This window comes from Cynocephalus volans, chromosome 4 (genome assembly GCF_027409185.1).
Source record: "Cynocephalus volans isolate mCynVol1 chromosome 4, mCynVol1.pri, whole genome shotgun sequence".
Lineage (NCBI taxonomy): Eukaryota > Metazoa > Chordata > Mammalia > Dermoptera > Cynocephalidae > Cynocephalus > Cynocephalus volans.
Window position 1 is genome coordinate 74,463,230 of NC_084463.1, and position 27,903 is coordinate 74,491,132.

The 27,903-nt window shown below is 34.1% G+C and overlaps 1 protein-coding gene across 1 annotated transcript in view; it reads right to left on the reverse strand.

The window, feature by feature from the left end:
- The window catches only part of CNTN5 (contactin 5), a 473,778-nt gene that overhangs the window by 409,217 nt on the left and 36,658 nt on the right, over nt 1-27,903 (reverse strand). The window lies entirely within an intron of this gene.

Sequence of the window (27,903 nt, forward strand, 5' to 3'; positions counted from 1 at the left end):
TTCCTTGCTCATATTGGATATGCTGCTATGAAAAAGTGGACCTTCTTGACTTGAAGGCCTTCTGATGTTAACAAGAGTTTGCCTACTTACATAAAAATTCCTGTGAAGTGCTTAATATTTATTTTTCAATATTGAGCTCAGTCCTCACCACCTCCAAGTAACCTTTGCCAAGACTGACAGCTGAAAAGACTCCATTCTTCCTCTGAATTTAGCACTTAATGCTCATAACATATATTTAGCATTTATATTGCTTTTTTAAAATAATCTTTTTATTTTAGAACTGTTTGAGATTTATGGAGAAACAGAAAAGCCAGTAAAGAAAGTTTCCATATACCCCACACCAAGATTGTCCTACTATTACTATCATATGTAAATACAGTAGACTTGTAGTAATTAGTGAACCAATATTTATACATTGTTATTAACTAAAGTCTACAACTTATTCAGATTTCATTAATTTTGACCTAATGTACTTTTTCTGTTCCAGAATCCCACCCAGGACACCACATTGGGTTGTTGTCATGTCTCCTTTGCTCCTCTTGGATGTGACAATTTTTCAACTTTCCTTGTTTTTGATGACCTTGACAGTTTTGAGGAGCACTGGTCAAATATTTTGTAGGATGCCCCTCAACTGGGATTTGTCTGATATGGGGTTATGAAAAGGAAGATTACAGAGGCTAAGTACCATTTCGATCACAGCATATCAAGGATACATATTTTCACGACATATTGATGCTGATTTTGATCTCCCAGTGGAGGTAGTGTTTGTCAGGCTTCTCCTCTGTAACATTATTCCTTTCCTTGCTTTCTGTACTGTACTCTTTGGAAGGAAGTCACTAAGTGCAGCCCACACTTAAGCAGTGGATAGTTTTACTCTGTCTCCATGAGAGTGAAGTATCTTTATAAATTATTTGGAATTCTGCATGGGAGATTTGTCTATTCTCCCCCATTTAGTATTTTTTTAAAATCATTTATATATATATCAGTATGGATTCATGGATTTTTATTTTATCCTTTGGGTTATAGTCCAATACTACTTTATGTTATTTTATGTTTGAGCTTTGATAGATTCTGAACATAACTGGCACCATTTTAGGTGAGGCCAAGCACAAAATGGCCCCAACCCCTCCCCACTTCCCTTTATGAGAAACTGCATGATTTCTGAGAAACAGAAACCCTTTTGCTTCCACAAGGGCGCAGTTCTCCACCCTGGTCGCATAACTTCTGCATTAGCATAATGCCTTTCCTTGATTGTATCAGCCAGCCCTTGGGCCCTACAGTTCATATAAGCTCTCCCACACCCACATCTGGTTCTGCTCTCCATTTTGAGCACAGCCCGGCAGATTCTTTTCCTTTAATAAAGCTTGATCAGTACCCAGCATTTCAGCTCAATTTCTTTCAAGCTTTTGCCATTGGGAGTTCTTTCAATTGCCTCTCATACCTCTTTGATATATTCCATTATTGTGGGGTTTTTGTTGTTGTTTTTGAGCACTTTCTTACATTCTTCTACTTGTGTTACCTTTTTATTCCCATATTCAATTTTTCATTAACAGACTATTTTTTTCTGATTTTTTGTCCATAATAGGTGAGCAATAATTATTTGCTCAATTAAAAATTTAAATTAAAAATTTGTCCATGCTAAGTGAAATGTTAAGAATATGAGAAACATATATGATTAATTAATTGTGATATTTACTTATAGTCCCTGTATTTGACAGTGGAAATGATTCAAGGTGAAGATAAATGAATTAATATACAGAATATAATTTGAAAAATATTTTTTACATAAGGTATTATTTTCTGTTGCAAAAACTAACCTCAGTACTACATTGGAAGTATAAGAATGTCTAGTGGAATTTGCCAACATACCAAACAATGTTTTGAGCTTATGGGCATTTTCTTAATAGTTGAGAGTAATGCAAAACTTGTTTCCAAGGCGAGGGTTTCAAATTTTATGCATCAATATTTTACCATGTATTATATATTTACTTTTTTATAATTATCAACAATATATATAGCATATTTACTTTATGATATACTGTGTATTTACTTTCTCATAATTATCAACTCTATCTATCTATCTACATGTGTCTTGGGGAAAAGAACCAGAATATGATAGGAGCCCATGCTGACATCACCCAGTTTTTTTTTTTTCTTTTACAAGATATATATACAGATTATATCAATGTCCGTATGTGAATAATCAATGTCTACTTATTCTCTTAAGTTGTTACTCAGAAGGAATCTTCGCTGAACAACAAATTCCATTTTGCCTGCTTTCCATTCTTGCAACTTCTACAGAAATCAGTTATGATGACGAGGATGATGATGACCAGAGCGATGATCACAATGACAACTAAACATATCGAATGCTTGCTTTTGCCCATGACAGTGTTAAGTATTTCACACGAATTATCTTCTCAACCACCCCCAAATATAAGCAGCCTCCCCATTTAATAAATGACATAATTTAAGTGTAGAGAAATTACACGTGGCCTGGGACACATCATAATGTGCACTGGAGGCGGGATTCTAACCCAGGTCTGTCTGACTCCAGAGCATCTGTGCTCAGCTGTACTAGAATTCCTCACTTCTGAGCACATTGGTTTTTGAGAGCACTAAGGATAATGTCCTGCTAGATATGTCTTTCCTTTATCTCTCTGTTCTCTCTGCATGTTTTCTTTCCTGGGATGTAGCCCATTGCTGACAGCTCACTACCAAGAATGAATCAAAGGCTCACAAATGAGATTCAGCTTCAGGCTTTTTTGGTCTTAGAAATAAAAATAAGCCTTTTCCAACTCTCTTTCATAAAGTTCCAGATGTTCCTCAATGGTACCCTGCCATGTTGTCACCAGGGCCACCAGCTCATTAGGCAGCTTGCTGCTGTCAGTCAACTGTTGATCTTTTTTAACGCCTGAGTCTCTGTGCTCTTTTGAGGCTTATAAGTTAACATATTGTTAGAGTAACATCAATATTACAATTTTGTCAAGTAGTGTTAATTGAAAAGAAAAACGAAAACATTGTATCTGTGCATTCCTTCTCCTTAGCAATTTAGGACAATAGACTTCTGTAAGCATCTGTTGCTTTTCATATAATAGATTAATGCATGGAATGATGATAATGATATCTAATATCTAATGAGCATGAATATGTGCCAGGGACTGTGCTCCGTGCTTTGTGTACATTATCTCCTTTACTCCTAAGAGTAGCATTATGAGGAAGGAGCTAATGTGAATCTCAGTTTACAAAGGAAGAAACTGACCCTTAAGAAAATACATAACATTCCCAAGGACACTCAGCTAGTAAGTTACAGAGCTGGGAGTCTGATAAAATTTATTTGGCCATGCTCTTAATCATTACGTAACACTTCCTCTCTACTGGTATAACAGCTCTAAAGGATTTATAAATCCGAGTTCACATTTTGAAAATTATCATCTTTGCCAATCTTCATAAATAATTCTGCCTTTGGTCTCATGAGCAGAGACCACATCGTTGGTCAAAACCATGGTGGGAGCCTTGACAGCTATATTATTGACTGCCCTCGTAAAAACAGGATGAGAGAATACGGAGATGCATGTCCAATTAATATGAATGTCACAAGAAATAAAATATTTGATGTTTTAATCACAAATTAACTATGTTAATTTGTCAGATAATCAAAATTCTATATGTGAGATAATTATGAGGTATGAAAAACTTAAAGAAACAACCCATGAATCAATTTAAAAAACAGAACTTTACTAGTATGATTGGGCATTTTTATTCTTGTTTTTCCTACCTCTTTGTATCCCTCCTACCGCCCTCTTACTGTTTTGTACAGTAATGTACATTTAGCTGGATAATCAATTTACCAATGTCTTGCTTACCATTTCTTCCTGAATCTTAGACCTTCCTTCTGAAATCATCTTTTTTCCCCTGAAATATATTCTTTAATCCTTCCTCTAGTGTAAATTTATTGTTGGTAAATTCTCAGATTTTGTTTCTTTGCAATCTTTTTAAACCCCAATTCTTGACATATAATTTTTCTGAAAGCAAAATTTTATGTTGACAGCTATTTTTTGTTTAGCACTTTATCCCCCTGTCTTCTGGTTTCTATTGTTGCTGCTGAAGAGGTTAGTTGTCATTTCTTTTTGTTGTCTTTTCTCACTGTTTTTAAGCTTTTTGTAATACATGTTCTGCAATATCACTGCAGTCTGTCTAGCTGTGGATTTCTTTCTTATTTACTTTGCTGAGTGTTTATTGTATGTCTGATATATGTGTAATCATAATTTTCATAATTTCGGAAAAATCTCAACCATTGTATAATCAAATATTTGTTCTTTCACAACCATTATTTCTCTTCTCCTTTGTTTCAGCAATGGCTATTTTACTCTTTAAGTAATTCATTTAATATATTTCATTTTAAAAGTTATATTTTGTCCTTTTCAAATCTCTTTGGTCAATTTGGGTAATGTCTTAGTTCTTGTTTATTTTTTTTTATATTAGCACTTTAAAAACATTTCATACATCGTTATTTTATATTCTGTATCTGAAAATTATATTATTTTAACTTTTAGGGGTACAAATCTGATATTTTTCTTCTTAGACCTTTCACTCTTTGTAATATTTTCCTCTATGATCGGTCATGTTTGATTGTTAGCTCATATATAGTTCATGCTAACATTTGGGAATCATGAGGTCTTCAAAATGTTTCCTCCAGAGAGAATTCCATTTGCTTCTATTAGGAAGCAAAAGGCACTCCTGTCTAGAGGCCATTTGGCCTCCCTTTCAAGTTGTTTTAACAAAAATAGGTTAAAAGCAGAATCACTCAAATTGTAGATATTAACTAATACCAACATTTACTAATGATTCAAAAGATACAAGTAAAAAATATCATGCAGAGAATTAACATTTCTGTCTGGAAAAGTGTGAGTGTAGCAGATAAAACTTCCAATATTACCTTCTTTTCTGCAACAGAACTTGTTTGGCTTCCGATTAACATTGTGAGTCTGAAAAATGTGCAGCAATATTTTTGTTAAAGAAAGCTGATTTGGTTTGGGGGCTCCCCAATTTTATATTCAATTACACAGAGAAAATACTGACTTTCTCATTTCCCAGCTATCCATACATTATAAATACATAAATTCCAAGTTTCTGTATAATAAGTAATCTAGGCAGACCAGGTGTATTTTGGTTGACTAGGAGATTTTTTTGTTTGTTTGTTTGTTTTTTATGTTTTTTGATAGAAACTCTTTATTATGTTTCTGCTAGTAAACACCATGAGCATGTTAACAAAGAACCCAGACCCAGGTCAATCATTCCCTCTTGAAACTTCCTGTAAAGGAATGAGTGAGTTACAGGCCTCTCTTTGTCAAAGTTTTTACAAATTTACTCAGAAAGCCTTGCTGCCAGTCCAAAGCTGAAGCTCTTGTATGTGTTATTGACTCCAGCATCTACTTTTAAGCCAAATCTCCTTTCTTGAGTGCTTATTGCTCATAGCTCATTTTCAGCAAAGTTCTTTCTTTTGCAGGATGAGGGGACTGTGGGGGTGAGTTAGGAGGAGTGTGCTCTTAGAAATTCATTCCACTTTAAGCAAGGCCAGTAGTAATTATGTTTTATGAAGAGGAAGGCAATGTTGTAACAGGAGAGCTCTGCAGGAGTATCTAGATCACTTATTGATAAAAATTTATATCTAACATTTAAACTATGACCATTAAGGATATGGCCTTTGTACAAAGTCATTTTGCAATTAAACATCTTCAGAAATAAACATTATTAGCATTTTGCCTTTTAGCTTCATGGTCATATTCAAAGACGACCATGAAGCTAAAAAGCTAAGATGGCTAACACAGGCAGATAGCTTAAAATAGGCTAAGATGGCTTTGCGTCAGGTGGTATGCTTGTCCACGATCTTGGTGCTAAAGTATACCATCTGAGAAAATCTGTCAGGCTTCTATTGCCCCATTCAGGCTCAGCAGAGTGGCAGTAAACTCAGTGCTATATTTGATCACCAGTAATAGCTAAGACTGTGATCTACTGTGATGAGGAAGATGAGATAGGAGTAACTGACTTGGAAGCTGTGGAATGTTATCAGTCAACGCTGTGCATCTCTCAGGTAGTTGTCTGCTGAATGAACTGCAAGCTCTGCAATACCTGACTGGAGGGAGAGCTACCTTTGCTACAAATCACAGTAATGACCAAAAACCCAGCACCAGCAGCTTTCCTACGAGTAAAAAATCATTGCCTCAGGGCAGATTTAGTTTATACATAGCACTTACCAAGCAAGCTTCTCCCCTTTATTTCTTTTAAAAAATAATGACATTGTAATCAGTATACACTACCTGAGAAGTCAAGCTTTTTCTTTTTTAAATAGCACTTAAATCCCTTTTGACAAAATGTACACTATTTATTTGAGAACAATGATGTTGTAATTCATAACAGTGGATTTCGATGAATTTTAAAAAAGCATAACTAATGTAGAATCAAAGTGACTTATCCGAAGAAATACACCATGCACTCCCCCATGTAAAAACTATAAACAACACTTACATAAATCACTTCATAAGAACCTAAAAGCATTCTCCTTTCTGGCTATAATTTTAGAAAGTTTGGAGCATGAATTTTATTTTGTGTAATCATTGTAATATAACTGTTGAAATTTAAAAACGTTTTCATATACTACGGTTCCTATTTTACAGTGTCTGTGGGGTGTGTAGATCAAATGCACGTCCTCCAGCAGCTGCTCCTAGACTGCTTTTAGCACAAAGGAAATCTCACTCATCTTACCTTCAACAATCCAAAAACATGGCCCTATTCATCCTACTGCACAATCTGTCTGAATTTCAGATAAATCACAGATGTGTTAAATAATTGCTGCTGGTTTTAATTAAAACTAGCTTGCAACTCTTAAAGTCAATTAATAACTCCATAGCTGGCCTTTATTATCTCACTGAATAGCTTCTAATGAAGCATGACAATTTTTAGGTGTACTTTACAAGTTTTATTTCAAAGACTGACGTATCTTCCCTTTTGATATTAACAAAGTCATAAGGTTTCCCTAGGCTTCCTCACCAATAGATGGTTAAAAAGGTAAATGTGATTTTTGACTTTCTCTGAGTTAGTATTTTTTATACCTAAACAGAGATGACAATTCTATTATTTCTAATACTGTGCAATAATTTCCCTGGAATTCTCCACTGAGAAGGTGATTTAAGGAAACGATTATTTGTCAAGGCCAGAGAACAACATTCTGCAAAGGTCAAAAGCAATTCATAATATTATACAAGATGTTGGTGTTTACTGATTTTTCTTATAAACCCTTAACTTCAAGTATATTTGTAAAATTGAGCAAACTGCTCAGCTGTTATTCGCTTCAGACATGTTTCTTGCATGAAGTAATGATTTCATCAACTCTGAAAAACTTTTGAAGTGTATTTTAATTGCCATTTGGTCACTCTCAGTGCCAGTCCTGTTTCTTTGTTTTGTTTATTTATTTTCCTGTTTTGTTGTCCATGAGTGAAAAGAATATGAATGGAGTAGAATAGAGTAATTCTTCTTAGTATCTGCATTTAATTTTCTCATTCCATGAGTATCATTGCATAAACAACTGTTAGCTACATACATTTCTGTAAATGTTTATAGTGAGAGGAAAAGAGGTCCATAAAGCAATGATAATATTAATGCTTTATATTAAAATATTTTCAATAACTTCACTGATCATATTTCAGATATTAGTAAACACATGCTATTCATATGGGAGGAAATGTAATATGTAACCACATGCAATTTATTCCTTCATTTGGGCATGAACTTTAATTTAAGAACAGTGATTTGGGAAAGGAAACCTGGCTGGCTGGTAGGGGAGCCTACCTCACATTGAGAGAAATTCTCACATAGTGCAATAAATTTTGGTTTTGATCACTTTTTTATCCTTAAAGAAAACAATTAGTTAAGTAAACAAATATTGCTTCTCCTGAAAGTGAGTGTGCAGTTGCTGGTAGCTGCTGCCAACATCAGCATCAATATGAGCACAGACTTCCTGCTAGACAGACTAGAGGCACATCCCAATTCCCAAACTTACTAGATCTTAAGCCAGTTTCTTATCCTCTCTCTTCTATGTAATTCACAAATCTATGTAATTTCTAGCAGCTCATGTAGAGGTGTCATAAGCATTACATGGTACAACGTGTTCATAGTATTCAAAATAGGGCTAGCACATAAAAAAACTCAATCATTTGTAATTAGTACTATTTGAAAATTTAGTAGGAAAGTGAACCACAGTTAAAAAAAAGAAAGGCAAGACAAACAAACAAACAAAAAAACTCCAAACCCCAAAACAGTTTCTGCCAGACATGCGTCTGGAAGTAAGGTTGACAGAAATTTCTTAGGTCTGCAGCATCTTGGTCTCCAGATGGTGTCAGGTTGCTTCCATGTTTGTCTGTCCTGTCCAAATTGAAAATGCCCAATGTCTCCTAAGAGCTACCAATGTGTATTATGTGGTCTGGTGATATACTTCAGCAGTTACCAAGGAAAATTGAGTTTTATAATGACAGGGAAGAAGAGCTTTAATACAATTTTATTTATTTATTTATTTTTTACTTTCTGCTTATGAGAACTCCTTACTTTCATTTAGCTGAGTCCCGGCATTTCCCCCAATGCTTTATCGGAAATCATCACCACCAGAACCTTTTGGAAGTATCATCTTAAATGATCACAAACAAATTTTGGTTAATGGCAGGAAGGCTTTGTTTCCTAGAGTGTGTCAGGATTTTTATTGTATTTTCCTTATTCTTTTACAATGCACACTATCATCTATTGCATGTAAGGCATCACTACCTTCAATTGTTATGCTATTTAGATTTTAAAAAATTGTAAGTTGTGTAATAATAATTCATTCCTGCTTCTGGTCCTTCTTCTTTCTTGTCATTAGCAGCTTTTTCTTAGTCGAATTAAAATCAGCTCATCTATTTTGTATGATAAAACACATAGGAGAAGTAATGAAAAAGAAAAAGCAGATAAAAGACAAGAATGGGAGCCAGGATATCTGACTCTACTAGCAGGGCTCTCACCAGTCAGCTCTGTCATGTTACAAGACTTAATTTCTTAGATCTACGTTTGTTTACCTCTCAATTAATGGGGTTGGAAGAAACAATCTCAAAGTTTCTTTCCACTCTATGATTCTAAATGCCATCATATTTTGGTACAGTGTATAATGTATGCCACTAATTTAACAGAAAATAGCTGGTGTGGAACTTGTGGAGCTTCTTAATAAGTAATAATTAAGGTAGATTGTGTTGATGAAGACTGCTGAATATGAAGTTCATTACATGCAATGTCACAGAATTCTACCCTTCAAAGTAATAAAATGGAAGATGAGAATTTTGTGAATATTCTAAAAACCCTTGATGGCAAATGATTAAATAAATTCATATTTTACTGACATGGAAAAGGTATACATTATTTATAAATCCAATAAGCAATATGAACAGATTTAACAGTTCTGAGATAAGTTTAAAAAATAGGCAGATTGAAAATCTGTAATTCAAATGCAGATCCAATACTGTATAAAGCTGCACATTGTCGTACACCACTGCAGCATGCAACTGTAATCAATTAAGCAAGATGCAGCTATGCAGAAACTATCTTCTCTATATATTAAAACAGCACTGTCCTTACCTGTATTTTTTTTTTAAAAAACAAGGATTATTAAAAGATAAACATAAAAATCCAGTCACTTTGAATGGTTTGTTAAAAATGCAAGTACAAAATTACCTTGTGTTTGGATTTTTAAAATGCTGTGGAATACCTGGAAAGGAACTTGTCTTTCATTTAGGAGCTGAGAACTTGGTTTTGGTAAGTTCAAAAGGCAGCGTAAATGAGCAGAACTTGTTTCTGCTTGGGTACATGATCCAATGGACCTGACTTTAGAAACAAAATTTCCAATGACTTTGAAAGACTAAATTTTTACTCCCCACGGGATCTAGCTGAGTACTCCAATCAGAGATAGGTAAGTCTGCTGGTGAAGTGCTATACTTAAACTGTTGCTTATCTTTTGGGGTTTTGTAAAACTTGAGCATTTTCTGTTATAAAGACTTTGAGAGTCAATGTGAATAAAGTTTCTTTTTGCATTATGAAAGAGGGAAAATGCTTTTTTAGGTTAACTTCCAAAGGGTATTAAAAATCCATATTAATGAAAATATGGAAGGAATTTTATTCCATGAACCTTTCAACTCCATTTAAAAACATCTATAATACCATGGCATCTAATTATCACTCCTACAGTTCTTTCTTTTCCCCCGTAGGAGTTCAAAGCAATTTACATAGTTAATTCACTTTGATGGAGAAAATCATTTAACAGGATAAAAGAAACTGAGGCACATAAAAGTTAAGAAGTTTGGTCACTATTATAAAATTTGTGATAAAGAGATGAAATTTATGGCTTGGGGTAGAAATAAGGTGATGAGGTTCAATCATATTCCTCCACTTAAATTCTGTACAATCTTGGTTTCTGAATCTCATTAACTCTAGGTGAAACTGAATAATTTTTCCTGTTCAGGGTTACTACAAAGTTCAAAGGCTGCTGTTACTTAAATGTCCCCCCAAGTTCATGTTGGATCTTAACCCACAATATGGTGGTGGAAAGTGGGGTCTTTAACAGTGATTGGATCTCAAGGACTGTGCCCTCATGAATGGATTGGTCCATTCAAGGAGTAATGGGTTGATGATTTAATGGGCTGTCATGTGTGTGGTCCTGACGGCTTTATAAGGAGAGCAAGTGAGAAGGCTGGCTCTTTAGCTCAAACCATGCTCACTATTTGTTACCCTAGTTACTGAGACTCTGTAGAGAGTTCCCACCCTGAAGAAGGCCCTCACCAGATGTCCCGCTTAGATCGTGAATTTCCCATCCTACAAAACTGTATGAAATAAATTTCATTTTCTTATAAATTACCCAGTTTCAGGTACTCTGTTATGAGCAACAGAAAATAGATTCATGCAGGGCATTGGAATAATATATGTGAGAAGTTTTTTGCTAATTTATAAAATGCCACATTTATAAAATATGTTCTTTGTGCATCAATAGATGCAGTCTCTGAAGGAGGATTAGTTGTTCATCTGATACATGTACCAAGAAGCTCGAACACCCTTGTGCTTATTCTACAGTACAATAAATACACATGCATTCAGACCATTTCCCCATTACACTCCTTACTGCAGCTGGAACTCCAGCCTTAGGTCCATATAGTGTGGTTGGATCATGAGCGGGAAGATGAACAGGACTCATGAGTTGCCTGGAGCAGTCTGGGGAGGGAGCATGGACAACCACTGAAGAGGACCAAGGACAATGATTAGAATAATGTCAGTCATCAGATATCAGGGACATAGATCAGTACAAGGGCATAGTTAGAGGATAGAGCAAGAAATCTTGAACTGAGGCTACCCATGACAGGTTATGCAAAACAACCTAAGCAACAGGGTTCCAGGAGCAGGCCCTGAACAACTTAGAGGCTGGGGGAATTTTTATGGATGTTGGCTGCATGGCACAGGAATAGCTCAACTCAGCTAAAGGTGTTGGATAGACTCCGATAGTAGATACTGCATCACAAAACCAGAGAAGGAGATGAAAACTTCTTAGATTCCTTCTAATGAGGGATGGTATGGAGTCTCTCACTCACTACTACCAATTGTGTGGTAGAGTGTTACATTTTCAATGCCCTGCCTGGAGGGGTGGAAAGGAGTAGTGCTATTGAAATCTAATAGATTACATTGTGTAATTGTAAATACAGTAATTATCTTGATTTGAGTATCACATATTGCACCCAGATATTGATTTTCAATGCTGTACCCCACAGATATGTACATCAATTGTTTCAATAAAAAAAGAGTTATGTTAAGCTTACGTGATTTGTTTTTCTGGGGTAAAAAGTCAGTTCGCAAATATAGACTTTGTATAATAGTGCTTAAATATAGAACTAAGCTAATTTTTTAATATTTGTGTAAAATTTGAGAAGGCTGATTCATTCATTTAATTCTTCGTTCAGTAGGTGTGCATTGAGTGTCTACTGTGGTAGACACTCAAGAAAGATAGAACAGAGTTTACAGCCTTTTAGCAAGATGACTAGGAAAGAGTTGTTATAAATGTGTTGAGTGCTGGGTACAGCATGTTTGGGGACAGTGTAAAGTAATATGAGAGATCAGAGAAGTATATCTGAGGAAGCTGAAAATTAGCAGGATCTGTATAATAATATAGTGAAGCTAGAACTAGAAATACACATATCTCAGCCACATTTTATAATGTTTAATTCTTTATTGCTGTGGGAAAATTTATGACCTTTTTATTACTCAGTGGTAATAACAGAAGCATATAGAAATAAATAAATGAAAGAAAACTGATAGTTTTGTTGGTACTTTACTCCACTTCAAGTGCAGAAAGTCTTCTAACAATCAACTTTCTATTTATAAATAAACTGAGGTTTGAACAAATCTATGAACTAAATCTAAATCAAACCAATATATGAGGAGAAAAACTCTCAGTAACTATTTCTGAGTGACAGAAGTATTCTTATTCTGGTACTTATGTGCACAATGTGGGATAAAGTAAATGAAAAATTAGGAGCAATGAATTCTATCATCCCTGGTAGCCATTAGAACTAGGATTCCCAATGTGGGAGAAAGTCATACAGATGTTGTTCATAATAGATTAAGTATAACATACTATAATCTTGGATTTAGATTGTCAGTATCAGTATGATCTACTCCTGAGATATTTTATTCTTGCTAACCCTGTAGCAGTGAGCACTTCTAGAAACCTGATTGTGTTCTTGAAATATTATTTCTTAATGAAAGAAACCAAATCTTCTAAGAGAAACAATTTCTTATAAGTTGGAGCTTGTCATACCAGAGAGCAAGGAAGCTAACAAAGACTATTAAGGTCATATTGAAAGACCACTGGCCAGAATGGGGAAATTTGAGTTTAAAAAGGATAATAGTTATAATTGATTGAACTCTGTCAATATGCTTAAATCCATAAACCCCTTTGTTGTCAATAAATTGCTCGTTTTCAAAGAATGAAAAGGAACCAATTTGTTGACTTGGAAACTGTTAAATAAAGGGAACTATTAAACACTATCCTGCTTTTTTTGTGTGACTTTTGCCACTGGCAAGCTTAATAGCAGGAAAGGAGGCAGTGTCTCTTTAATAAAGCATTCCAATTAAACAAATAAAAGATAAACGGTAGATTTAGAATATCACCATTTTGCAAACTGAATGTGTTAATGGATACAGATATTGTTTGTCAATAGCTACTAACATCACAAAAGGAAAGACAAGACATTGTCTACCTCCTGAGGAAAGAATCCACCATTACCAAGATAAAAATCAAAACCGAATCAGATCAATCCTTTTTGTCCAGCTGCCAATTTGTGGGAAATCTGGCAACATGCTAAATTGCACCATGAGTGCACAATCAGAAAAGTCCAAATCCAGACTGTGGGGAACTGCACAGTTCCAAAGACCTAAGATTTTCAACAGATGAGTTGTAAGGAAAAGAAAGGGATGGAGGGAGACCCTGTGGATTAACAGAGATTAAAAAGACATATTGATTGATTTTGTTATCTAATGTGCAAAACCATACTGTAGGGATGAACTCATGAGTGATAACAACTAAATTAATTTAAGGAAATAACTATTTTAATTAAGGATAATGGTTATTCATGGGTGGAGGGAGAGGTTTGAAACTGAGATGAGGCATGGCTTCTGGAATCACTGACAAAGTTCTAGCTCTTGTCCTAGGTGGTAGTTACAAAGGTGTTCACTTTATAGTAACTCATTAAGCTGTGAAGATTTTTATTGTCTTTAGTGTTTGTATTATATTTTATAAGGGTAAAAGTACAATAAATATTAAATTGACACTATCAAAATATATTATTAGTCTTGGCCACATTGTTTATTAGTATATGATTTGTTAGCTGTAATTACTCTTATTTTTTAGGTGGTTTATGAAAAAGTTTAATCTCAAATATGAAATAATGTAAAATTAGGCAATGTTAAAATTGCTAGTAAGAGCAATATGATAGACATAAAGTAGAGATAATATCTTTAAATTGAGTGTTTTGAGAAACTCATACATGTTACTTACATAATGTCACCTTGGGTTTATATTTTTTCGATACCCAACCAGCTTATTAGTGGTTATTATCTATAACCAAAAATTATGATCTCCAGAAAGCCCAGCCTCTATGAATTACCTCCCTTCTTATGCAAAATAAAGTCTCCAGCTAGGGGTTTCAGATTCCATCTTTACATACCTGAGGGGCAAGATTTTATTTTTCTTTTTTCTGCAAGGTATCTTCAATTGTGATATATTTTACTTACACTTGCTTAGCAAACTTCTGTCTTTAGGACATGAGGCAAGAAATTTCTTTCCAAATAAGTATTTAATATTTTAATATTACATGTCATGGCTTTGTTTGTTTTATGTATTTTCATCAAATGTTGTGCCTTTGGAATCAGAACAGAAATTTATAAATCAAATACATACTGTAGTAACTTTATTGGAAGTGAAAAATAAATGGGATGAATTCAGTCACCAAACATATTTACATTGAAGTAGACAAACAAAAGCTAAGCTTCAGTTTTTTTGTTTTTGTTTTTCCATTCCGTAATGTCTTTGTGTATCTGTTTTTTTTTTTTTTTATTGCTGAATTCTAGAATCATTTGCTGTAAGACTATGTGGAGACTTTAGATATAACAAAATACTTTGATGTATTTCAAAAGTATTACTCCTTTTGTGATTGTACAGATGACAGGCCAATGAGAAGGAAAAGGACATATCAGTTGCGTGTCCTTTTAAAAAGTTGCTTTGTCTTACTATGTATAACAATAGTTTTTGTTTATTTTTCTTTTAGTACGATGTATCCTTTTTATTTTACTAATCCATTCTCATAATATTTTTATTTCTGTTTTTCTAACAGAACATTCTTTAATTAAATTTATTTAATGATATAAATGTGGCACTGATCATAACAATATTATGAATGAATAAATATTAAACATCATGGCAAGATTAGAAATATATCTATTGTGTTATTGTGTAAGCCAACCAAAACAATAATTTCAATCAGTAGGTTTAATCAGAACTGAACATTATGCCACCAGACAGTTAGATAGATCGCTTGATGAGAAAATCAACTTTATATTTCAACAGGATTTCTTTCCAGCTTTTTTTTTTTTTTTCCCCAATTTGTGGTTAAATTGAAAGCTGTACTAGAATATTTAAAAAGCAGCGAACCCAGGAAAACATCATATTTCCCCTCCTTTCAACTTTATATCTTTTTTTTTATTTTCTAGACTATGAATGTATAGAAAGTATGTTTCCTAGTACCCGACATTAAGCAAGTGCTGAATAGTCGCAGCTGTAAGAGCTATGCCTCTGTCTTTGTTATTATTGAGACCCAAACTGCAGCTCTTAACACCAGGCTGACGATCGATTTTAAAAGAAAATCAGTTTTTTTTCTAAGTTAATAACAATTAAGACCAGCAATTATTTGTAATTTAAACAATCTAGATCAGGCTGGGTAATGTTAAGATCATCTGAATAATGATTCTTTAATCATGGTCTGTACTCTAATCAATTTACCTTGCTCATTAAGGAATTGTAGAGCTCTGATTTTTAAAATCTCTCCTACTTACGAATTTAGTCAGTTTAACATTGTTCTGTAAACTAAAAACTACTCTCTTTTGTAGTCATATTTTCTTCAAGTACTTGATCCTATTATTTAGGGGTTTAGAGATTATATTCCCCTTAGTTCTGCTGTCAAGGGATCAATAATAGTAATGGTATATAATTGTTAAACTCTTTGATAGTTTCTTAAACTCAATAATTTTGAGATTGCTTTGCTCCTATTATTAGTAAATTGCCACTTACAAAGAAATTGACATTACGCTTTATGTTCCTATGTTTTTAAGGCAATCCATGCTAGTTCTAACTACAGTTAGATCAGGCCCTAAAAAAAGAATGCAGTTAACCACTGGAATCCTAAATAACCACTGCAAATATATCCACTTCCAGTTTGTATGTTATTGCTATGACACTGAAAAGTCTGAGAATTCAGATAAAACTTGTCAAATACAACAGTTACTGAATTTGTTCTAAGGGTATATGCGGTTAACATGTAACTCACTCCTGTTTCCACACTTTAATAGGAGGGGGGATTTGATGAAGATTGTTTCAGATTCGTTCATTGCACTTTTTTTAAGGTAGCTTTTAATTTGTTCATAATTTTTTAAAATTTTGGGAAACGGTTCTTATTTGAAATGTAAATTCAATTTTCTGACCCAGAGATCTATGTCTAAATACTTGATAATAGGATGTTTACTTCTTACTAAACGTATTGATTGAAATTGTTAGTTTGGTTGGCTTACATAGTACCAATATAATTTTGGTCTTGTCATTATGTATAAATACTATTCTTTTATCAGTTTAGACATATTTTATCACATCTAGCTGCAATTTAGAGCATACAAATGATTTTAATAATATCCATATGTATTCTGCTCTATTAGAAGAGTTTCCTGTCTATTACTGAGATTTTATCATTATTGTCAAACATACATTAAAGGTCTCTGATGGAGTGGGGGCCTGTAGAGAGTGGATGGTGGTTGTTTAGAAACCATTGCTTTTTCTTTGGATGAAGTTACCTCTTATACTCTCACAGTAAAATTATGAAACTGCTGGTTAAATGATTACACCTTTTCTATCAGTTAAAAAAAAATCCAACCTTTCTCCTCCTTCCTACATTCATGCAATCAGATTTATTTAGAAAGCAATTAAACATTTTCCTCCTTCTAAATATAGGCACAGCATATATCCCCAATCACGAAGCCATTTATTGGGCGATTCCCAGTTTCACTGGCAAAATCACACATTAACATGCCTAACACTGAGAGTGGTGCCTTCCAATTAGGTGGCCTGGTAGGGGGCAAGGGTAATTCAGCATTCCCATTTCCAGATAGCATCCTTAAGCAAACAGTGCTACTCAATACATTGCATCAGCCAGGAGCCTGAAATTGCTTGAAACTTTCTGGAAAATTTTAGTCGTGACATTTTAAAATAGATCCCTTAGGGAGGAGTTACCCTTTTCTAAATCATGTCTGCCTCATAGATCTGACTTTATTTAATCCCTTAAATACAGAAGCAAATTGAACAGAAATAAAGTGTATGAAAAGCAACAGGTCAGAGTAAGCTGCACTCTGCTTGATCCAGATCAATTGATTATATGTTATCAGTTCCTCATATTTGGCCCTGTCAGGAAATTGCAGCTGGTGATCCTGTTTTCTGGCGTGTAGTTTGAAGAAATGAATAATATTTCAGCTGTGTATTCATAACGAGTGTTGTCCTAAGGAAGTGACTAAGAATGCACTTTGGGAAGATGAAAAGATTTAGGGAGTGGATGGTTAAAGAGGTCATTTCTGTGCTTGCTAAAACTCTTATATAAAGAATCTAAGTTTAACAATATACCAATTTCATGAAAAAGAAATGAAACTTAGGATCTTTTCCATGCTAGATATATTAAAATATTTTAATTTTATTCATATTTATTTTACTACACAACCTCTATAGCAGCACAAAGGGCAAGATCTTTGAAATAAGTTCAGAATTAAAAACATTACTCTGGATTTTAACAATAATTTCTCAAAGTTTCAGTTTCCTCTGTATAACCATGTGAGACTATGGGTCACACTGAATTCACATGTCTAGATATGAAAATGTACATGAAAACGCTTTGTCAACATTTAAAGGCCTAAACTCAACAAAAAAGTATGGAGAAAACTAACCTCTTAAATTCCCTGAAATTCAATATTTTACTAGATAAAATGAGTTTTATCTGTAAAAGTATTAAATTCGAGATGATGCCCAATAAGAAGACACTGTAGGGGTGATTGTCAATCACAGGAACATGGTTCTGACAGTCCCATGTTATTTGATGTTGGAATCGCTGCAATTTGTCACCTTGTTATTTATTCATTTTTTTATTGTAACACTGTTGATTGTACATATCTGTGGTGTATGGAGTTTAATATCATTACCTGTGTGCAATATGTGATGCTCAAATTAGGATAATTAGTATAGTCAATGTTATCCAATTCAATCGTATTTCCTGGCCCTTTACCAATTCCTCCTTTATCCCCCTCTCCCTCCCACTTTCCCACCTCTGGTAACCTCGGTTCTGCTTTCTCCTTTTGAAAGTTCAAAATATTATTGCTGCCTTTTAAATTTTTTTCTATTTCTCTCCTTTCCCTGTCACCCTTCATCTTGCTGTCAGATTAATGTCCCTAAAATGTGGTTTTATTGTCTCTCTCATTTAGAAACCTAGAGGTGGCCCCTATTGTTTGTCTGTTGACGAGCAAAGTCAGGAGATTATAGACCAGTCAAAATCCCCCTCACTTTTCCTAACAGTATTTATCTCCCTGACTCCCCAATACAAATTCTGACACGCTCCAGTACAATCTTCTCCACCGCACGCTAGCTGTTCACTACTTCCTATTTCCATTCATTTCCCTTCAGCCTCCTTTATTGGGTTTCTGCAAAATTCATATAACTGTGCTCTTCAACACTGTGCACTGACTTGAATCACCTTGTTCTGAATCCTGTTTCACTATATGAATATTCTGAAAAATGGAACATAGATTTGAAATCAGAGACCTAAGTTTAAATTCCATCTCTGTACTTATTACCAGGGAAACCTTGGTAAGCCTAAACCTATTTATGTTTTTTAATGTTAGATCAGGACCTTTAAAAGTTGTTTTGAAAATTTAAACAATTATTGTATAAAAAGCACTAAGCACAGTGACTAGCACATAATACATTTTTAGTAAATATTGACTTAAACTATAGCTATGATTGTTATATTTGCTACATATTTTCTTACATAATGCCTTGTTCTCTGATTGTTTCATGTACATTTCTTGTGTGTTATCTGTTATGAATGATGTCTGTCACATCTTCAGTGTTCTCTATTTTTCATGTAATAGGCAGAACAATTCAGAGTTGTCTACATCTGAATCCTGGGATTTGTGAATTTGTTAGGTTACATGGAAAAGGGAAATTAAAGCTGCACATGTAAATAAGGTTGCTAATCAGCTGACCTTACAATTAAGACAGTATATTAAATTATCCTGGTGGGCCCAATGTAATTATAAAAGTCCTTAAAAGTAGAAGAGGGAGGCAGAAGGGTCAGAGAAAGAGATGTGATGATGGAAGCAAAGTCAGAGAGATTCTATATTGCTGGCTTTGAAGACGGAGGAAAAGAATCAGGAGCTAAGAAATGCGGGAAACCTCTAGAAAATGGAAAAACCAAGGAAATGGATTCTCCCCTACAGCCTCCAGAAAGGAAAGCATCCCTGCCAACTCTTGATTTTAGCTCAGTGAGACATGCATTGGACTATCCAACAGGAACATAAGATAAAAAATTTGTGTTAAGCCACTAAGTCTGTGGCATCAGCAAAAGAAAACTAATACACTTCATTTCTTGATAGTAGTACCCAGAGTGGTACCAGCACATACTCAACAATATGTGTACTCAATAATATGTGTTCGTTTAAATGTCCAAACTTATCCCACTCCCTACCCATGGTAAAAGGAAAAAGAGTATGCAGGGTGGGAAAGAAAGGAGAACAGTCTCTTTATAGCTCTTGGATTTAGAAAACAGTGATCCTGACTGCAAGATATAACATGTTCATTGTTCTTTCTTTAAAGAAGGAATTAGCTGAAAGAACACAAGCGTGGAGTCACCAGATCCAGATTGGAATCCTAGGTTTACTTCTAAATACCAGTACGATCCTTTGAGATTGGAACCTTCAAACCATTCTTTGTGATAATTGCATTTTCATGTATTTCCCACTTACCTAAAATTTCAGAGTCCTCCAACTATCTCCACAAATTATGCATCTCTGTACCTCAAGTAACCATATAGCTTTATACGTAGATGTTATAGAAAGTTGTGGTGGGGGTTGGTAAGTATTGCACTGTAATGTTGGGGTGTAAGAGACACATCTACAAGGAAGGGGAGCCCAAGCCGCTGAAATATAACCTGGCCTTACTACCAGAAAGTCCCTCTCCCTGTGAGATTTCCTCCACAAATGATCACAATAGCAAATTAATAATCCTAAGTCTGATTCACACAACAACAAAAAATTATTTGAACCATTTTAGCACTAGTTCCAGGGCTTCTCATATGGTGGTGTCAAGTATCTGGGAGTCACAAGATGCATCTGTCAGTACCACTGTCCAGGAAGCTTAAATCCACTGGCTATGGGAAACTTTAAACAGACCATAAAAAAGAACCTGGACTTCTGTAAGACTCAGTTTTCTCAGGAGCAAACTATGACAAAAATGGCTTTTGTGTGTGTGTGTGTGCAGGATTGCATTGCAAGTTAAAATTATATATATTAAGTATCTAATAAAGTGCCAACCACAATGTAGGTAATTAATAAAAGGAAGGCTTTTATTTTAAAAGGAATAAATACTAATAACCCAGGTGAAGGAATCACTATTTCTGTACCCTCTGAAAATGTTCCAAGGAAATTGTTGAGCTGTGTCATTTCCCAAATTCTTTGAGGGCTTGGGGGGTGGGGGAAGGAAAAGAGGACAGTTCATTGGTTTTCTATACTCAGAAGTGCACTTCAGAGGAAGATGACCCCTGACAAGCCACTTGGAGAACACCCAAATAGTCTGCAAGATCACATTACTTCCTATTACAAATTACAGCATCAGAACATTCCAGAAACTTAGAATACTCACCCTCACATGACCCTGGATGCCATCAATGTGTGAAAATTATTGAACTATGACAGTATAACATAAAAATCAGTAGCAAATTCTCAAAAAAACTATTGCATTTAAAAATATATATAAATGGAAAAAAATATATATATATGTGGGAACAGTAATAGTTTATGGTATGGTGCAGGAAAAACAAAACAAAAAAACTTGAATCCATATGGCTAGTGTCTTAAATTATCAAAAAATAATTTAAAAAAGTGAAACCAAAGCAGATTACAACTACATATAAGCCCAGATTTAATGAATTGTGGAAAATGCAATAAACTAAACAAATCACATATTACTTTTAATTAATGGGCTACAAAAGACTTCCAGGTGGCTTAGGCAAATAACTTTTATTTTATATTTTAGAATTAAAGTTTTTGGAAATTATGAGACAAATATAATTTATCTTTACAATATATATTTCTGAATTATTTCTATCAAATTATATTGGTGTATCACTTTTAATTAATTTATACCAGATTGCATTCATTTTGATTTATACATATATTTACAATTATAAGATTATAAACTATAAAGATTTTCTTCTGGTAACATAAAATAATTTGGTTTGGGGCTATATCACTATAATTTTCATTATATAATATTTGAATTTCTATTCCAGTAACTGGCATTCTTTTGTTAATCAATATACATTTATTATGTCCTAATGACTCTTCCTTATTCTTAAGAACTCAAAGATTTTTGTCAATATTTGAGGTATTTATACTCTTATGGTGGAGACACGAAAATTTTCTATACAACCAATTCTACAATGTAGCAATATATGATATGCTACCGAAGAACAGAGAGGAGGAGGTTACAGAGAGGAAGCGTAAGGAAAAATGACATTTAAAGCAAAAGTTGGATAAATAAAAGTTATGAGGACAGAGAAGGAAGATGCTTGCTACACAGTACCTAGCACAGAAATAGGTGTTTAGTTAATATTTGCCATATATAGATCAAACAGAGTCAATTGATTCCTCTTCCTATAACTTGATGGTTTAATGGGTTGTCATGGCTGTGGACTGGTGACTTTACAAGGAGAGCACTTGAAAGTGGCCGTTCTCACCGTCTGTTTGCCTGCATCACCTTGGAACCCTGCAGAGAGTTTCCATCCAGAAAAAGGCCCTCACCAGATATGACCCCTGGACCTTAGATTTCCTGGCCTCCCAAACTGTAAAAAATAAATTTTGTTTTCTTTATAAATTACTCAGTTTCACGTATTTTGTTATAAGCAAAAGAAAATGGGCTAATACACCAGTAAAAGGACAAATGGATTTCTTTTCTGGTAAAGAAATCCAAAACAAGTATACAAATAATTAGAATATACTGAAGATTAATGATATTAACATTTTTATACTATTTTATAGAACAAACAATTAACAGTATGTGTCAGGCACCGTTTAAGGCATCTGACACACATTAGCAAGCAAAGCAAAGATCCCCAGCCTCATGGAGATCAAGGAACAGGCATATATATCTTTCCCCATGTGTTTCTTGTGAAAGAGCTATTAATTATTATCCCCATTTTACAGATGGGAATACCATCTTCCCGAGATTTTCCTGTTAGAAGCTTAACTTAGAACCCAGATTTTTAGACTTTAAGTCACATAAGCAGGGTACTAAGGATTTGACACTATGGAGAGAGTGAGGTCACATGATTCTGGGAAGAAGCAGGAAAAACTTTATAGAAAACATAGCAAGTGATTTATAACTTGAAGGAGAGGTAGGTTGTCAATTGCCATAGAAATAAGAAGGCACTCCAGGTAGGTACATCTGCATGAGGTAGAGGGAGGAAGAAATATTACAGGTTGCCTGCAGTAGGTAATAAACGTGCATCAAAAGCAGATGATGTTTGGAAAGATAGGGTGAGTCCAGATGTGAAGGTTCTTAATTTTTATTATTATTTAGTAGAGTAGGGTGGTTTTTAGCAGAGGGGAGTCACGATAAGAAGGTTTAGGAACACAGGGGTGTTCTGAGATGGGTTGAGATGACAAAACATTCAGGAAGCTATTACCTGGTCCAGGTAAAATGTACATTAAAGGATTCAATGTGGCAACTGCACTTTGCTAAGGGAAGCACGGATGTGTGAAGATCACTTGGAAATTGATTGGATATAAAAGAATGACAAAAGGTAATAAAGAGGGGCAATTAGAGACAATCACAAGTTTACTAGTCTGTTATCTTCGCTGCAATTTACAAAAGAGAAATTCAGAAGCCTGGCAGATTTTATGAAAAGAAGATGAATGAGAATTGTGGTGGTGAAGGATATATTCAAAAAGCAATATGGTACTAGAGATTAGAAATAAAGTCAGAAATAAAGACATGGGTTTAGAAGATCCAAATTTATCCTGCATGAAGACAATAGTAGAAAATGAGGCAGAGTATGACCAAGTTTGTACGTTTATGGAGAAAACAGAGAGACAGAGAGAGACCCAAACTTGAGAATATCTATATATAGTGAAAAACGTAATAAAGATAGAAACAAAGAAAGCAGACTTGGAATAGGATAGGGAAAATTGGATATTAGGGAGAAATGACCTTAAAGACCGTGGTAATTAAGAGTAAATTCTCTCAAGCTGATGAGGCACATATGTGTGAAATGCTAATCTAGGGTTGAAGCCATATTGGACACCTGAGTGGCCTACAGAAAGAAATGTGAGAGGGTAGTGCTACGAGTGACATTGTTGGACACTGGGTAAAGCATATCACTGCCAACATTTCTATTGTGGCTCTGAGAGCTTCCTCTTTCTGTAAAAACAAAATTTGGGTGTGATTAGGAATTTTTAGTAAGCCTCCAATGGGATAAAGGTGGATTTTTTTTGTTTACTTTGTCATTGACGTGTGTTTATAATTTAAGGAAGGATTCGGCCCTTGTATAAAGCTGAAATTGAAAGACTATTTTAGGAATAACTGTTCAATTTAGTTATGGCCAAGAGACTCTGTTGTTAAAAATTAATTGGGTGGAGAAGAAGAAAGATGAACACCCATGCATTTTACAGTTGAAGAGTAAAAGCCATTTCAAAATAATTTCTTTTAGCCAAATAGAGGATTTACCATGTGTATCTTCCTACCCACTTAATTTATTATTGTAAATTCCACTACACATCCATTGACTAACTTTTTCAAAGAAGCAAATTTTGTTTACAATTTCTTACCATACATTCACTTCTTGACATTCCATATGGTAACTTCTACCTCATTCATCTGACAGAAGTACCGTCGTTATATTCAACAGAGCTCTCTTCATTGACAAATGCAGTTTCTTTATCCTTTTCCCCTTGCAAATAAATTGGCTGAATTTGATGTGGTTGTCAACCCCCCGTACTTGGAGATATCTCCTCTTTTCTTGTCCATGACTGTACTACTCGGTTTCTCTGCTTCCCATTCTGTATCTGCTCTCATAGACTGTCCTTCTAAGGAGAGAAAAATATGTGCATCTCCTGACCCCCATTTCTCTCCCTGTATAAGACTCCACTTTGATAGGAGAAAAAGCAACTAACTTAATTTCTACTTTACCTTTCACCAGGAGAGAGACCATAAATAGGATAGATATATTATCTCAAACACCACAAAGGGCCACTGGCAAACCTTCAATTTCTTCTTGAGCTAATGTTGATTCCTGATTTATATTAGGATTAATATTTTATAATAAAGCAGTACAAGTTTATGACCTAGATTAGTATGCAATCTTTTTAGTGTAATCAAAGCCACTTCTTAGCCAAACTTACACATACACACATACATCCCCATATCAACCTCTTAGAATTTATCATCATTAAGGTAAATTGAATCACTAGGTCACATGCCTTTATTATACCATTGAGAAAAATCAGCAGATTTATTAAGTGAGGTATTAGGAGGCAGAAATTTCCCTAACGAGCTATTATATTTATGCAAAGTGGAATGTCCAGTGAGCTGCTTTTCTCTCACTAAGATCCTTTCAAAAGTAAATATTTAAATCATCTGTCTGGCCTTGTGTTTTTCCTGCCATTGTTGTTTACTAGTGATTCACCATTTGAAAAGTTCTATATGATTAATAATTAATCAAAAAAATAATAATGAAATATAGTTTTAATTGAATGTTAAGAGAAAGAGAAAATTAGGAAAGTTAGATTTGAGTACAGCGTTGTAAAAAGTATGTGAGATTTTTTTGGTTTTTTTACCCCCTCTGTGCAAGGTTGTAAATTTTCTAAATGAAATAGGCCTACGAAGCCTGTATTATCTATGAATGAAGAAAAGCAATTTCATTTTATAGTTTTATAGGGAGGTGATAATTTGTCTCCATGTCAGAGGCCAGGGGAAAAAAAATAACATGTTACAAGCAAAGATGAAGCACATCACTTTGTGTCAGAGAAGTTTCAATGGGCCCTGGGTAAGGGCAAGAATTTTTGGTTCAAAACGACATGTAAAAATGTATGTATTATTAAATTTTAATTGTCGTTAGGTAGTTGTCATGCTGAAATGTGTTTGGTAACATCAAAGAAAACTTCATATTCACAATGATGTAGAGGTTCCAGGGTTGTAAAGGTGCACAAGATTAGATTGATAATTCATTTTTATGTGTTATATTTAAGTACTCATTTATTCTTATCCATATTTACAATACTATCCAAGTTATGTCAGGAAAAAATATACTATATATAATTAGATCAATATAATAAATTTCATATTACTAGTACTTACAAAATATGGCAATTCAGATCTTAAAGTTTGGACTGCAGTTAAAACTTGCTTCCTAAACATTATTTCAAAAGAAGAAAAATGCTTTTTTAAAAAATGTATCTTTAATTGTACATGTTTATGGCATACATTGTGTTGTTTCAATACATGCATATATTGCATAATGATCCTCTCTGGGTAGTTAGCATATACATCACCTAAACATTTATCATATCTTTGTGGTGATAATATTCAAGATCCTCTCTTCTAGCTATTTTGAAATATAGAATGTACTATTATTAGCTATAGTCACCCTAGAACACCAGAACTTATTTTTCCTATGTAACTATAACTTTGCACCCCTGGACATCCTCTTCTGTTCTTCCCTCCCCTTCCCAACCTCTGTTAACCACCGTTGTAGTCTCTACTTCTATGAGAATTACTTTTTTAAAATTCCACATATGAGTGAAATCATACAGTATTTGTCTTTCTGTGCCTGGCTTACTTCACTTAACCTAATGGTCTCCAGTTCCACCCATGTTGCTGCCAATGACAGGATTTTGTTCTTTTTTTATAGCTTAATATTATTCCATTGTATGCAACAGTTTTTATATACATTTACCTGTTGATGGACATGTAGGTTGATTCTATCTTTTGACTATTAGAATAACACTGCAATGAATAACACTGTACTGTGAATTCAGGTGTTTCTTCCATATACTAATTTTATTTACTTTGGATGTATACCCAGTAGTGGGATTGCAGAATCATTAAGGTACTTATAGTTTTAATATTTTGAGGAATCTCCATTCTGTTTTCCACAATGGCTGTGCTAATTTATACTCCCACCAAGAGTGTATTATAGTTCCCTTTTCTCTGCATCCTCCCCAGCATTTGTTATTTTGTCTTTTTTGCTAATGGGCATTCTAACTGGAATGAGATGATAATTCATTGTGATTTTAATTTTCATTTCCCTGATGATTAGTGATACTGAGCATTTTTTTCATATATCTGTTGGTCATTTGTATGTCTTTTGAGAAATGTTTATTTACATCTTTTGCCCATTTTAAAATCAGATTATTTGTGTTCTTTTTGCTGTTGAATTCTTTGAGTTCCTTATATATTCTGGATATTTGCCCTTTGTCAGAAGCAAAGTTTGCAAGTACTTCTGCAGGTTGTCTCTTCACTTAGTTGATTGTTTCCTTTGCTATGAAGAAGCTTTTTAGTATGATGTAATCCCATTTGCCTATTTCTACTTTTGTTGCCTGGGCCTTTGAAATCTTGTTCAAAAAATCCTTGCCCAGTGCAATTACATGAAGCATTTCCCCTATGTTTTCTTCTAGTAGTTTCATAGTTTTACATCTTAAATTTAGTCTTCAATCAATTTTGAGTTGATTTTTGTGTATAGTACGAGATAGAGGTCTAGATTCAATATTCTGCATGGGGATATCCAGTTTTCCCCGCACTATTTATTGAAAAGGTTATCCTTTCCCCAATGTATATTCTTGACACCTTTGTCAAAAATCAGTTGGTTGTAAATGCATGAATTTATTTATGGGCTCTCTATACTATTCCATTGGTATATGTGTCTGTTTTTACGTCAGTACCATGCTGTTTCTGTTACTAGTGCTTTATAGTATATTTCAAAGTCAGGTAGTGTAATATCTCAATCATTGTGCTTTTGTTCAAGATTGCTTTGGTTATTCAGTGTCTTTTGTGGTTCTGTGTGAATTTTAGAATTGTTTTTTTTAATTTCTGTGAAGAATGTAACTGGTACTTTATAGGATTGCATTAAATCTGTATATTGTTTTGGATAGTATGGATATTTTGATGATATTAACTTTTCCTACTTGTAAACGCAGGATATTTTTCCATTTGTGTTGCCTTCAATTTCTTTTATCAGTGTTTTATAGTTTTCATTGTAGAGCTCTTTCACCTCATTTGTTAAATTTACTCCTAGGTATTTTATTTTTTTGGAACTATTGTAAATGAGATTATTTTATTGATTTTTTCAGATAGTTCATTATTGGCATATAGAAAAGCTACTGATTTTTGTTTGTTGATTTCAAATCCTACTACTTTAAGGAATTATTAGTTCTAGCAGTTTTTTGGCAGAGCCGTTAGGGTTTTCTGTCTGTTTGACCATGTTATATGCGAATAGGGATAGTTTGATTTCTCTTTTCCAATTTGGATGCCCTTTATTTCTTTTTTCTTGCCCTACTGCTCTGGCTAAAACTTCCAGTACTATGTTGAATAAGAGCGGGGAAAAATGAGAACCCTTGTCTTGTTCCAGATCTTAGAGGAAAAGCTTTCAACTTTTGTTCATTCAATATGATATTAGCTGTGGATTTGTTGTATATGGCCTTTATAATGTTGAGGGGCATTACTTCAAATGCTTCTTAATATTACTAGCTATTCAACTGATTTTAGTTTATGCT